The sequence below is a fragment of the Chiloscyllium plagiosum genome, chromosome 6 (assembly GCF_004010195.1).
Source record: "Chiloscyllium plagiosum isolate BGI_BamShark_2017 chromosome 6, ASM401019v2, whole genome shotgun sequence".
Taxonomy (NCBI): domain Eukaryota; kingdom Metazoa; phylum Chordata; class Chondrichthyes; order Orectolobiformes; family Hemiscylliidae; genus Chiloscyllium; species Chiloscyllium plagiosum.
This window is the reverse complement of record NC_057715.1, coordinates 79,791,842-79,804,541: the sequence shown is the minus strand read 5'-3', so window position 1 is coordinate 79,804,541 and position 12,700 is coordinate 79,791,842. Positions and strand designations below refer to the sequence as shown.

Sequence of the window (12,700 nt, the reverse complement as noted above, 5' to 3'; positions counted from 1 at the left end):
TCATTTTAACCTAGTCAAAAATCCCGATACGGATTCCCCTGGTTCTCAAATTGCTGAGTAAGAAAAACAGTATCTTAGTATTAGAGCAGACTTGGGGTCATAATATTCTTTCACTGTGTCTGTCAGTTCTTGAAAAATGTTCATGTCTTCTGCTTCAGGGCAAGTGAGGCTCCTAATAACAGAAAAAGCTACCACTCCACAAGCTGTCAGAAGAATAACTTGTTGCTTTTCATCTGCCACAATGCTGACTGCCCAGAAAAAATAACGCATTCTTTCCACATGCTGGGCTCAGTCCTCGACAGCAGGATTGAATGAGTCAAGCTTCATTAACAAAGGCATAATGTAAAAAATGCTTACCCCAACTCAAAGATGACTATTGAGAATGAGTCTCTTCAGGAACATGCTTTACTCTCGTTGCCACTGAAATAACTCCACAGAGGCTGGTGTCTTGTCAGCAAGTCACCCTTTACTTACACATGGAGAGTCCTTCAGAGTCAGCTCTCAGCTGGCTGGTCTCGTTGCAATCACTAAACTAGTTTTTCAAGGGCTCCTTGATGACACACTCATTAAATGCATTCACTGATGTGAAGGGCTGTCACTTTCACCTCACCTCTGGAATTCATAACTTTCGTTCATGTTTGAACCAAGGCTGTAATGAGGTCAGGAGCTTAATGGGCATAACTGAGCAGATTAAGTTAAAAATCACACAACACCAGGTGATAGTGATCACCTGATGGAGTGTCACTCCGAAAGCTAGTGTGCTTCCAATTAAACCTGTTGGACTATAACCTGGTGTTGTGTGATTTTTAACTTTGTACACCCCAGTCCAACACCAGCATCTCCAAATCATGAGCAGATTAATGCTGAGTAGATTCTGTTTGATAGCACTATTGATGACACCTTCTGTGTCATCACGAATATACTGATGGGGCAGTAATTCGCCTGGTTGGATTAGTCCTGTTTTGTGTGGCCAGGACATACCCGAGCAGTTTTCCACATTGTATTATAGCTGGATTAGAACAACTGGCTAAGGGTACAGTTAGTCCTGGAACACAAGTCTTCAGCCCTATTACCAGAATGCTGTCAGGGCCCATAGCTTTTGCAATTTTCAGTGTCTCCACCTGTTCTTTTGGTAGTGACATGGAGTGAATCAAATTGGCTGAAGACTGGCATCTGTGATGCTGGCGCCCTCTGGAGGAGCTTGTCATGGATCATCCACTTGGTACTTATGACCAAACAACTGTTGCAAATACAGAGGAACCTTGCTTATCCAGCATTCAATTATCCAAATATCAGATTATCCAGCAAGATTGCAAGGTCCCAATGCTTAGTTAAACTATGTTATCCAGCATTCAATTAATGGAACAAAATGCTTCCCACCCTTGTCCTTCGGATAATCGAGATTCCTCTGTACCTCAGCATTTCACTTACACTGATGTGCTGAACTTCCTTCATCATTGAGGATGGGGTTATTTGTGGAGCCTCCTCCTCTTATAGTGAGTTATTTAATTGTCTACCATCACCACACTCAGAATGTGGTAGGACTGCATTGCTTGGATCTGATGTGTTGATTGTGGGATCATTTAGCTCATGCTAAACTTGCTGCATATGCTGTTTAGCATGTAAGTAGTCCTGTTTGGTAGCTTCACCAGGTTAGAACCTCATTGTTAGTGATGCCTAGCATTGTTCCTGGAATGCTCTTCTGTTCATTACCTACCACCCCACCAATCTCCATGTACAGCGCATCATCCGCCGTCACTTCCGCCACCTCCAAACAGACCCCAGCACCAAGGATATATTTCCCTCCCCTCCCCTACCAGCCTTCCGTACAGACCACTCCCTCCGCCACTCCCTTGTCAGATCCACACCAGCTACCGACCCAACCTCCACTCCCGGCACCTTCCCTTGCAACCGCAGGAGGTGCAACACTTGCGCCCACACCTCCCCCCTCACTTCTCTCCAAGGCCCCAAGGGAAACTTCCATATCCGCCACAGATTCACCTGCACCTCCACCCACATCATCTACTGCATCCGCTGCAGCCGGTGTGGCCTCCTCTATATTGGGGAGACAGGCCGCCTACTTGCGGAGCGATTCAGAGAGCACCTCTGGGCCACCCGGACGAACCAACCCAACCAACCTGTGGCACAGCATTTCAACTCCCCCTCCCACTCCACCGAGGATATGCAGGTCATTGGACTCATCCACCGCCAAACCACAACAACCCGACGGTCGGAGGAGGAACGTCTTATCTTCCGACTGGGAACCCTCCAACCGCAGGCGATGAACTTGGACTTCACCAGTTTCTTCATCCCCCCTCCCCCCACCTTGTCTCAGCCGAATCCCTCCAGCCCGGCACCGCCCTCCTGACCTGCAGTCTTCTTCTTGACCTCTCCGCCCCCACCCTACTCCGACCTATCACCCTCACCTTGACCTCTCTCCACCTATCACATTTCCAACGCCCCTCCTCCAAGCCCCTCCTCCCTACCTTTTATCTTCTCCTGCTGAACACTCTCTGCTCATTCCTGAAGAAGGGCCTGTGCCCGAAACGTCGAATCTCCTGTTCCCTGGATGCTGCCTGACCTGCTGTGCTGTTCCAGCAATAAAGTTTCAACTTCTGTTCATTAACCAGGATTGATCCCATGGGTTGTTGGTAAGGGTGGAGTGGGGGATATGCCATGCTGTGAAGTTGCAGAATGTGTTGGAGTATAATTTTGCTGATGTCCCACGGTGCCTCACGGATGCTCAGTCTTGAGTTGCTAGATCTGTTTGAGATCTCTCCATTTTGCATTGTTCCAACTTCCATCACATAATGTTCACATTTTGGCACCTGTTTGCCTTCCATATAAAGACATAGGAGCAGGAGCAGACCATTGAACCTACTGCACCAGCTTAGATCATGGCTCATGATAAGCAATTTGCTTGCACTTTCCCTTGATAACATTAGTATCAAGAAATCTAATAAACTTTATCTTGAACATATTCAACGATGGAGTTTCCACAGACCTCCAGAGTAGAGGATTCCAAAGATTCACTATCCCAAGAGTGAAGAGCTGCTCCCTCATCTCTGATCTAAATAGCTTTCCTTTTCTTGTGAGACTGTGTCCCCTGCCAAAGGAAACATCCTTTCTGCCTCCACTCTGTTTGGTCTTTTTCAAGTCTTGTAAATTTTAATGAGATTATCTCTCATTCTTCTTGACTTTAGAGGGAAGGGAAGAAAGTATAATTTTAAACAGGCAGGATGATCTCAGGTTGCTGTAATCTGTGACCTTGGCCTGCCAGATTTACAGCCATAAAGTCCAGCCCAATTTCACCATTTGTCTGAGTGTCTAAATGGAGCAATAATAAGAGACACAAACAGCAGGAGAGGTAAAGTAGCTAGCACTTCCAACCAGAACTATATTTAATAGCATTCCTAACAATGAGTGACATCCAACAATAGGATGAGTCATTCCATGCTTTCGATAAGGTAACCTCAATCAAATTGTCATAAAAAAATGAGATTTTTATTATTTTATTTGTTATCTACTCCCTAGTTATCTCTTACTAGCAGTGATAAGCATATATTGCATTTTAATCAGTCCATGAGTGAACTTCTTAAAGCATCAATTTTATTATCACTTTTTGATACTCCTAATACAGTAGTAGAATTCTGGTAGATACCAAATGTTTTCACAATCATTGTATGCTTTTGCTGCTTTTAATTTCATTCGGTATCAGTGCAGTCATGAAAATTGAGGTTGGTGACGTTGCTATTCAAAATACTACTGCTCATCACTCTTTTCAAAAAGTACTGCTTGTCTTTTTAAAATCATATTAATATTATAATGGATTATGGTCTTTGTCTCTTGTCCTTTGTTCCCAAACTCAAATCACTGACTGCAAAGTAGAATGTTCAAATATACACAGGTTTGACCAGAGGCATTACATAATAGATACAGTACTTGTACATTGTTAATTGAATATTAAAGGAGTCCTGGTGGAGATAGGTATATTGTTAGGCATTCTACAAATGTGTCATTCACATTTTGCGTCATATACCCTGTACTGTAAACATCTGAAATCTGTGATCTTCGGAAATTAATGATGAACCGTGATATCTAAGGTGAACTTTCAGAGATATAAAAGCAATGTTGCACTTTGTCGCAACTTGAGTGCTTATGAAAACCAACAATTGGCAGCAAGGATAATAAGCATTGAGTTGCAATGAAATTTGAGTACAGGGTATTTTCGATGCTGAACTAGTCGTCTGCCTTCGATGGCAATTCTTAGATTCATGTCTGCTTTGGTTAATAGAAAGTAATCTTTAGAAGATGCTCAGAATTTTCTTGTACATTCTATTTCCTTTCTACAACAGAACTAAGTGGAGTCTTAATGTACTCACTGAGGGAATTTGACAGGGTAGATGCAAAGAGAGGCTTTCCCATTGTGCAGGAATCTCAAACTAATGGACCCAGTATCAGCCTCAAAGTTAACCTATTTAAGGTCGCTAAGATGAAGAATTTTTTCTTTCTTAGGTTTGCTAACCTTTAGAATTTTTTCACCCTAGAAAACAGAGAAGGTCATTGAACATATTCAAGGCTGCGAAACAGAAATGTTTGAATTTCAAGGGAGTGAAGAGTTGTGAGGGGTCGAGGGAGGGAAATGGAGTTGAGGCACAATTGGATCATCGATGATCTTACTGAATAGTGGAGCAGTTGTGGGGAGCCACGTATACAACTGCTACACCCAATTTGAATTATTTTCTCTTTTCTTTCACAGGATGGGGCAATGACATAGCAATGCCTGATAATACCATGGAGTTCAATCTACCCATTTAAAGAGGGCCTTGTCAGCTAGCAGCATGTGATACTGCAATTCAAAATAAGGGCAGGAAAGGAATGGATTTATCCCATGTCCTGGTTAACTGTCGTCTCCTGCCAGGGTGTTTTTTATTTTTATCCATTTACAGGATGAGGACAACACTGGATGGGCCAGCATTTATTGCCTATTTCCAATGGTTCAGAAAACTGTTAAGAGTCAACCACATTGCTGTAGGTCTGATGTCACTGATAGACCAGAGCAGGTAAGGATGGCAGTTTGTCTTCCCTAAAGGACAGTAGTGAACCAGATGGGTTTTTCAACAGTTGATAATGTTTACATGATCTCCATTAGATTGTTTTTTCTTTAATTCCAGAATTTTCTAAACAGCTGACATGGTGGGAGATAAGCCTGTGTTTCTATACCACGAGGTGATGACCTCGTGGTATTATCACTGGGCCACTAATTCAGATACCCAGGTAATTTTCTGGGGACCCAGGTTCAAACTTGGAATTAAGAGTCAAATGATGACCATGAATCAATTGTTGGAAAAACCCATTTGGTTCACTATTGTCCTTTAGGGAAGGAAACTGCTGTTCCTGCCTGATCTGGCCTAGGTGTGACTCCAGATCCACAGCAATGTGGTTGACTCTTAACTGCCCTCTGGACAATTAAGGATGGACCATAAATGCTGGCCTAGCTAGTGATGCCCTCACCCTGTGAATGGATACAAATAAAAATCACCTGAAATAGTGACCCTGGCAGGAGATGACAGTTAACCAGGACATGGGGATAAATCCGTTCCTCTCTTGACCTTATTTTGAATTGCAGTATCACATGCTGCTAGCTGACAAGGTCCTCTTTAAATGGGTAGATTGAGCTCCATGCTATCATCAGGACTTGATATGTGATTTTCCCATTTTAACTTGAGGTTTGTGCTGGGATGTACAGTGGCTTTTTAGCCTGGCCAAACCAGCTAGAAAACTAAATGGAAACCACCCAACAAACAAAACCTTAAAATATTACGTTTAGGTTTTCTTATGGGCCAGGTGTGCTTCAGCAGTTCCATTCATTATTTCCATGGCTTCCTAGCATTGTCCTCCAGCTTGCTGAATGCCCCTCTGATCAGTGATGTCTTTTATTAAAAGGATGCCAGGAATTAAAATTTATTTGGGATTTGACCAATCACAGACTGATCTTAATCAGATTCAAATCGGAGTTTCTGTTTTGAAAATTATTTCTTGTCCAGTGCATGGATGTGTACATATTACTTTCAGGCTATTTGAAAACATAAAGCAATGTCATTTTCAATAAAAACCAAAGAGCTGGTGAAATCTGCGCAGTCCACTTTCTGAAAAGCTATCGGATTATGCTCACTACAGATGTTTCAAGAATAGAGTTTAAATATATTATAAAAAATAAGAATAATTTTAAAAAAAGATTGAAGGCAATGATAACTTCATAAAAAAAATTAAAGACATTAAGAAACAGATGAGATTTAGGGGCAAGTTCAACTATCAGAAATATAAATTAAATATTCTGCATTAGTTTTTATAAAGGATAATGTGAATGAAATATATATATGTGCTAGAGCAGGAGGTGGAACAATTATGCACCTAACTGTAGAAAAGACATTGTTTCTTGAAAAATAACCAGGTTATTAGGTGGATAAGCCATCAGAGAAAGAACTAACAGAGACTATAAACATTTTTGTAACAATTTTATTCAAGCAGGGACAAATGGCAAAACTGGATATCAATGTATAGTTAATCTAACATTAGTCATGAGCAGACTGTTAGGTCTAAATTTCCACAGAGACAGAAGGGGCTCTGTTCTTAGCCAAAGGGGTGCTGAAGTGTCAAATGCTGAAATCCAGCACCTGTATTTTTCACCGGGCATATTTGGTGCTGGGGGTTGAGGGAGAGGATTCATACAGTGGGGCATATTGTGCACTTGTGCAATTCATGGAGGCAGTGACACATTTATAACTGCAGCTACTTCAATTCAAAAACAAGTTGGAAACCACAGTTTCTGAAGATAACTCATGCAACTTATAAATTTTAAGAGAAGACCTAAACCTACAGATATCTTTGGAGAAGCCAGGTACCCTTTTGGAATTGTTGGTAGTGTGAAAAAGTTGGAAAAGACTTGGGTAACTGTGAAGCTGTCAATTAATTTAAATAAGCTGCCCTTTAAATGTTGAACCAAAACGTTTGCAGTGATTTGCAGGCAAAGGAAGTGGTGCTTACAATTCTAATAGCCTGTGCATTATTAGTGAAACTGGCAGCTCCTGTAACTTACCATTACCACAGCATTGTGCCTGTAACTACAGTTTGTTTGACAACTCCAAGTACTTTAAAGGTATTAGTTGTCTTATGCGATGCAAATATTTGTTAAAAGGGATTATGGACTTGAAAGGATTCAAAGTGTCTTGAGTGTGCTTTTATTAAAGACATATATATTTAAATATGGTGAAGTCTGCAATAGATATTCTGAATGTAATTTTGTCTCAGCATGGTTCCTGAAGTTTGTCCGTTTTGTTCCCAAAAGGGCCTTTTAGCCTTCATTCCTTGCACTGCATTTCTCATCAATGTCACCTCATTCCCCCAACTTATCCCCATGGCCTGTCATCTTAATTGCCAACCTGTAACCTCTAGCTGCCCTTCACTGCCTCTTTACCCACCTTCCACAATTACTCATACCCTTCACACAAACCTATACTACTCTATTTAATCTTCAGGGCCCCATATGCCCTGCATGTCAACTTATGCAGGCTTCATCATTCGCTGCACGTTTTGAACAGCCAGCCTTGACACCTGGCAGCTGCTATGTCTACCTCTGCACTACTACCAGGGTGTGTAGACTTTACAAATATATGAATTAGGAGCAGAAGCGGCCCTCTAAACCTTCTGCACTGTTTAAATAGATCATCGCTGGTCTGAGTTCCAAATTCCGCATTCCCATCTACTCCTGGTAATCTTGGTTCCTTTGCCTAAAAGAATTTAGCTACCTCTGCTTTAAAAATATTCGATGACCCCAACTCCATCACCTTTTGAGATAGAGTTCCAATTCTTGGAGGAAAATGGTCTCGTCTATGTCCTAAAGAGGAACTTCGCATTTTAAAACAGCATTGCTCAGTTCTAGATTTATCAAAAGAAACATCCTTTCCACATCCACCTTGTCAAGACCAACCAAATCACTCTCACCCTTCTAAACTCCCATGAAAACAAGTCCAATTTGTCCAATCTTTCTTCATAAGCCAACTTTCTCATTTAAGATATTAACCTACTAAGCCTCCTCTGAACTGCCTCCAACATATTTACTGTATATACTTCCTTAGATAAGGAGACCAAAACTACAGATAGTATTTGAGATTTGGTCTCACCAATGCCCTTCAATAGAAGCGCAATATCTTTACTTTTATGTTCAGTTCCTCTCATATTAAATAATAGTATTTTGTTAAACTTCTTAATCACTTGCAACACCTGCATACTAACTTTTTGTGGCTCATCAATAGGACATCTAATTTCCACTTTACTTTACAATTCTGTAGTTTTTCTCCATTTAAACAATACTGTGTTTCTAATTCTTCCTTCACATTTTCCCACGATAAATTCCTACTGCCAGAAATTGCCCACTTAGTTAACTTATCTATGCTGGCTGCATTAATATTGTCATCTTTACAAAATACGTTGCTACTGAATTTAGCCACAATACCTTGTTATCCTCATCAAATTCATTGATAAATTGTAAACATTTAAGGGCTCAGCACAGAATAATTCAGGACCCCACTCTTCTGAAAAAGAACCATACCAGACTCAAAACATTAACTCTTTCTCTCCACAGATGCCATCAGTCCTGCTGAGTTTCTCCAGCATTCACCTTGTTTGCCCCTCTTATCACATTCTACTAATCTGAAAAAAGGTCCCCACTTATGCATACTCTCTGTTTTCTGCCAGCCAGCCAATCTTCTACTGATGCTAGTATGTTACCTCATAATATGAGCTTCACTTTGTGCAATAAACCTTTTATAAATCAATTAAAGAAATGGAACTTTGCTGGCTGAACCAGCATTTATTGCCCATCCACAACTGCCCCAAGAAATGATGAGCTGTCTTACAGTATGACTGCAGTCATGTGGTATAGGAACATCCACAGTGTACTGTTAGGAAGTGAGTTCCTGGGTTTGATCGCAGAACAGTGACAAATCCATGACATAGAGTCATAGGGTCATATGTACAGCATGGAAACAGACCCTTCGGTCCAACCTGTCCATGCCGACCAGATATCCCAACCCAATCTAGTCCCATCTGCCAGTACCCGGCCCATATCCCTCCAAACCCCTTCTATTCATATACCCATCCAAATGCCTCTTAAATGTTGCAATTGTACCAGCCTCCACCACTTCCTCTGGCAGCTCATTCCATACACGTACCACTCTGTGTGTGAAAAAGCTGCCCCTTAGGTCTCTTTTATATCTTTCCCCTCTCACCCTAAACCTATGGCCTCTAGTTCTAGATCCCCAACCCCAGGGAAAAGACTTTGTCTATTTATCCTATCCATGCCCCTCATAATTTTGTAAACCTCTATAAGGTCACCCCTCAGCCTCTGATGCTCCAGGGAAAACAACCCCAGCCTGTTCAGCCTCTCCCTGTAGCTCAAATCCTCCAACCCCGGCCACATCCTTGTAAATCTTTTCTGAACCCTTTCAAGTTTCACAACATCTTTCTGCTAGGAAGGAGGCCAGAATTGCATGCAATATTCTAACAGTGGCCTAACCATCAGGATGGTGTGTGCCTTGGAAGGGAACTTGCAGCTAGTAGGCACTCCTATGCATCTGCTCTCCATGTCCTTCTAAAGCCTATGCGAAATTTGCTGACATCTGTCAGCAAGGTGAGTTATGAATGCTATTCCTTTAATGCTGGCCATACAATCCAAGCCAATATCCTTGTCTATAAGTAGCCCTCAGGACCAGTGGCAAAAGATGGACAGTTATCTCATGTTTCTGACATATAACATCTAAACAGATCTAGCTACTCAGGAGTGGGTGTCTATGAGCTGCTGTGAGCCATCATCATCAGCAGAATTGTATTCCAACACAATCTGGAATCTCATGATCTGGCATATCCCCGCATAACCATTTCCCAACGAGTCATGTGGTTCAATGAAGAGTGCAGCAAGGCATGCCAGGTGCAGGACTAGGCATATGTAAAAATGAGGTTCAACCTGGTGAAATGACAACTTGGTATTATTTATGTGTCAGACAACATAACCAAGTGATAGACAGAGCCAAGTGATTTCACAACCAATGGATCAGATCTAAGTCTGCAATTTGTAAATGATAGTGGCCAATTCACTGGAGGCTCCACAAACATCCCCATTCTCAATAATGGAAGAGCTCAGTACATGAATGCAAAGGATCAGATTGAAGCATTTGCAGCAGTCTTCAGCCAGAAGTACTGAGTGGATAATCCATATTGGCCTCTGCCAGTGGTCCCTAGCATCACAGATGTCAGTCTTCATTCTATTTATTCTCTCCATGTGATATCAAAAACAGTTGGACACATTGAATATGCTAAGGCCTGATGACATTCCAGCAACAGTACTGAAGACTTGTGCTCCAGAACTTGCTGCTCCCCCAACCAAACTCTTCCAGTACAGTAACACCTCTGGCATCTATCCCACAATGGAGCCTGATAACTCCCTCTTGACTGCATACCCCTGTGCTGCCACCTCTGGTAGATCTGTCCTGCTGATGAGACAGGACACGTCCAGGTGATAGTGTTTTCTGGGATGTTGTCTGTAAGGTCTGATTCCATGTGTATGACTGTCAGGCTGTTGCTTGACTAGTCTGTGGGACAACTCTCCCGATTTTAGTACAAGCCCCCAGATGTTGGTAAGGAGGATGTTGCAGTTGTCAACAGGGTTGGGTTTGCTGTAATAAAAATACAAAGTGCAAGAGAAACCCTGCCAGCCTGGCAGCATCTGTGGTGAGAGGAAGAAAGTTAACATTTTGAGTTTAACACGACTCTTCTATGGAACTGTTTGATGTTATTTCTGGTGCTTTTGGTTGATACCAGACGGTCTGGCTGACTTTGTAACAGTATGATACAACAGAGTGACTTTCGAGGTCATTTTAGAGTGCATTTAGGAGTCAATGACATGCCTGACATTTTTCAGTGGAACTTCATATTTAATTCATATTTTGCATTTATTTTTGCTTTGTTTGATATTATTTTGAAAGGTGAAGTGTTTTGACTATTCTTAAAACATAGATAATTGTATAGCTATGTTGGAGTAATTATTGTTTCTCCACTTTCCAAAAACGAATCCAAATATTTAGAAGCATATTTTGCTAAGTTAAAAACTGCTTTGTCAATGCAGGTGCACTTACTCCTTAGATAAAAACAATGACTGCAGATGCTGGAAACCAGATTCTGGATCAGTGGTGCTGGAAGAGCACAGCAATTCAGGCAGCATCCGACGAGCAGCAAAATTGACGTTTCGAGCAAAAGCCCTTCAAGTCCCCTTGACTTGTTCGGACTTGTCCGACCTGCCTAGCTCCTTTTCCACCTATCCACTCCACCCCAACTCCCAGCTCACCTATTGTACTCTATGCTACTTTCTCCCCACGCCCACCCTCCTCTAGCTTATCTCTCCACGCTTCAGGCTCTCTGCCTTTATTCCTGATGAAGGGCTTTTGCCCGAAACGTCGATTTTGCTGCTCGTCGGATGCTGCCTGAATTGCTGTGCTCTTCCAGCACCACTGATCCAGCACTTACTCCTTAGTTAAATTCACATGAAATTTATGCCGAATCCATTAGGGAAAAAAAGGAATAATGTGGTGGTGCAACTCAATATTAATGAGTACAATTAGTAATCTAAACTGAACATCTAAGATGTGTCCAAACCATTGTGATATATCTCTGCTTTAAAAAACGCACAGAAACACAACCATGCTTAAAGAATTATAAATGCAAACTGGTGATAAATCTACGCTGGTGGATTATTGTTTTCCTGTCTCATCCTGTATCGAGGTGCTCTACTGATCTATATCCTATGAATGTAACACAGACTGCATGGGTAAGAACCAAGGCTTCACGGAGTACTAAATATGCACTGGACTATTGTTCGGGTTCAACAATACAAACATAATTAGTTGGTTGCTGCTTGTGCAGCTCGGACCTTACAGCATTCATTGTTATCTGGAAGTCAATGGGAAGATCCGATGTCCCTGGTGACAGACTTACCTGTGCAGGTTTACTGCTGTATTGACTTGATAAAGTATCAAATGATGAGCTAGTCTTTAGATTTTTTATCGAGAAAAAACAGAAACATTCAGAAATTCAGGTACAGCACAGATTAAAAGATGTGACACTTTCAACCATTATTTTTTATTGCACTAGGTTCGATCGACTTTATTCTCTCTTTGAGCAAACTGGAGTTTCTTACTTATTCTATTAGATTTTGACTGCCTTGTAATCAAAATTAATTATCAGGGAATCAATGGTAAGAAGCTCATCAGATTAAATTCTGTTACCATTGCTTTTGAAGAATTTACATGTGTTTGGACATAGAGAACTTTCACTGTTTTGTGTACAAGATATGATTGTTATAGAAGGATGATTTTAAAACATCTTGTTCTGGGACTAAAATAAGCAGGGGCTTATTACACTAAGTTTTGTACAATGATATCAAGTAAAAGTGCCAAGATGTTGTCACTTGTTAATGATTCATGATTAATAATCATCTTGTTAATAATTCATGTTTCTTAAATGCCTAAAATTATTGAAATATGTTATCAGTATTTCTCATTTAACTTTAGTAATCAGGAATTAATTGAAAAATCTGTATGCAGAAATCTCACAATGAACAAAAGTTTAAAAATTACCTCCATTAGTT

General features: G+C 41.2%; 1 protein-coding gene across 3 annotated transcripts in view; it reads right to left on the bottom strand.

Annotated features, from left to right (window-relative positions):
• The window catches only part of sgcg (sarcoglycan, gamma), a 661,907-nt gene that overhangs the window by 41,328 nt on the left and 607,879 nt on the right, over positions 1 to 12,700 (bottom strand). The window lies entirely within an intron of this gene.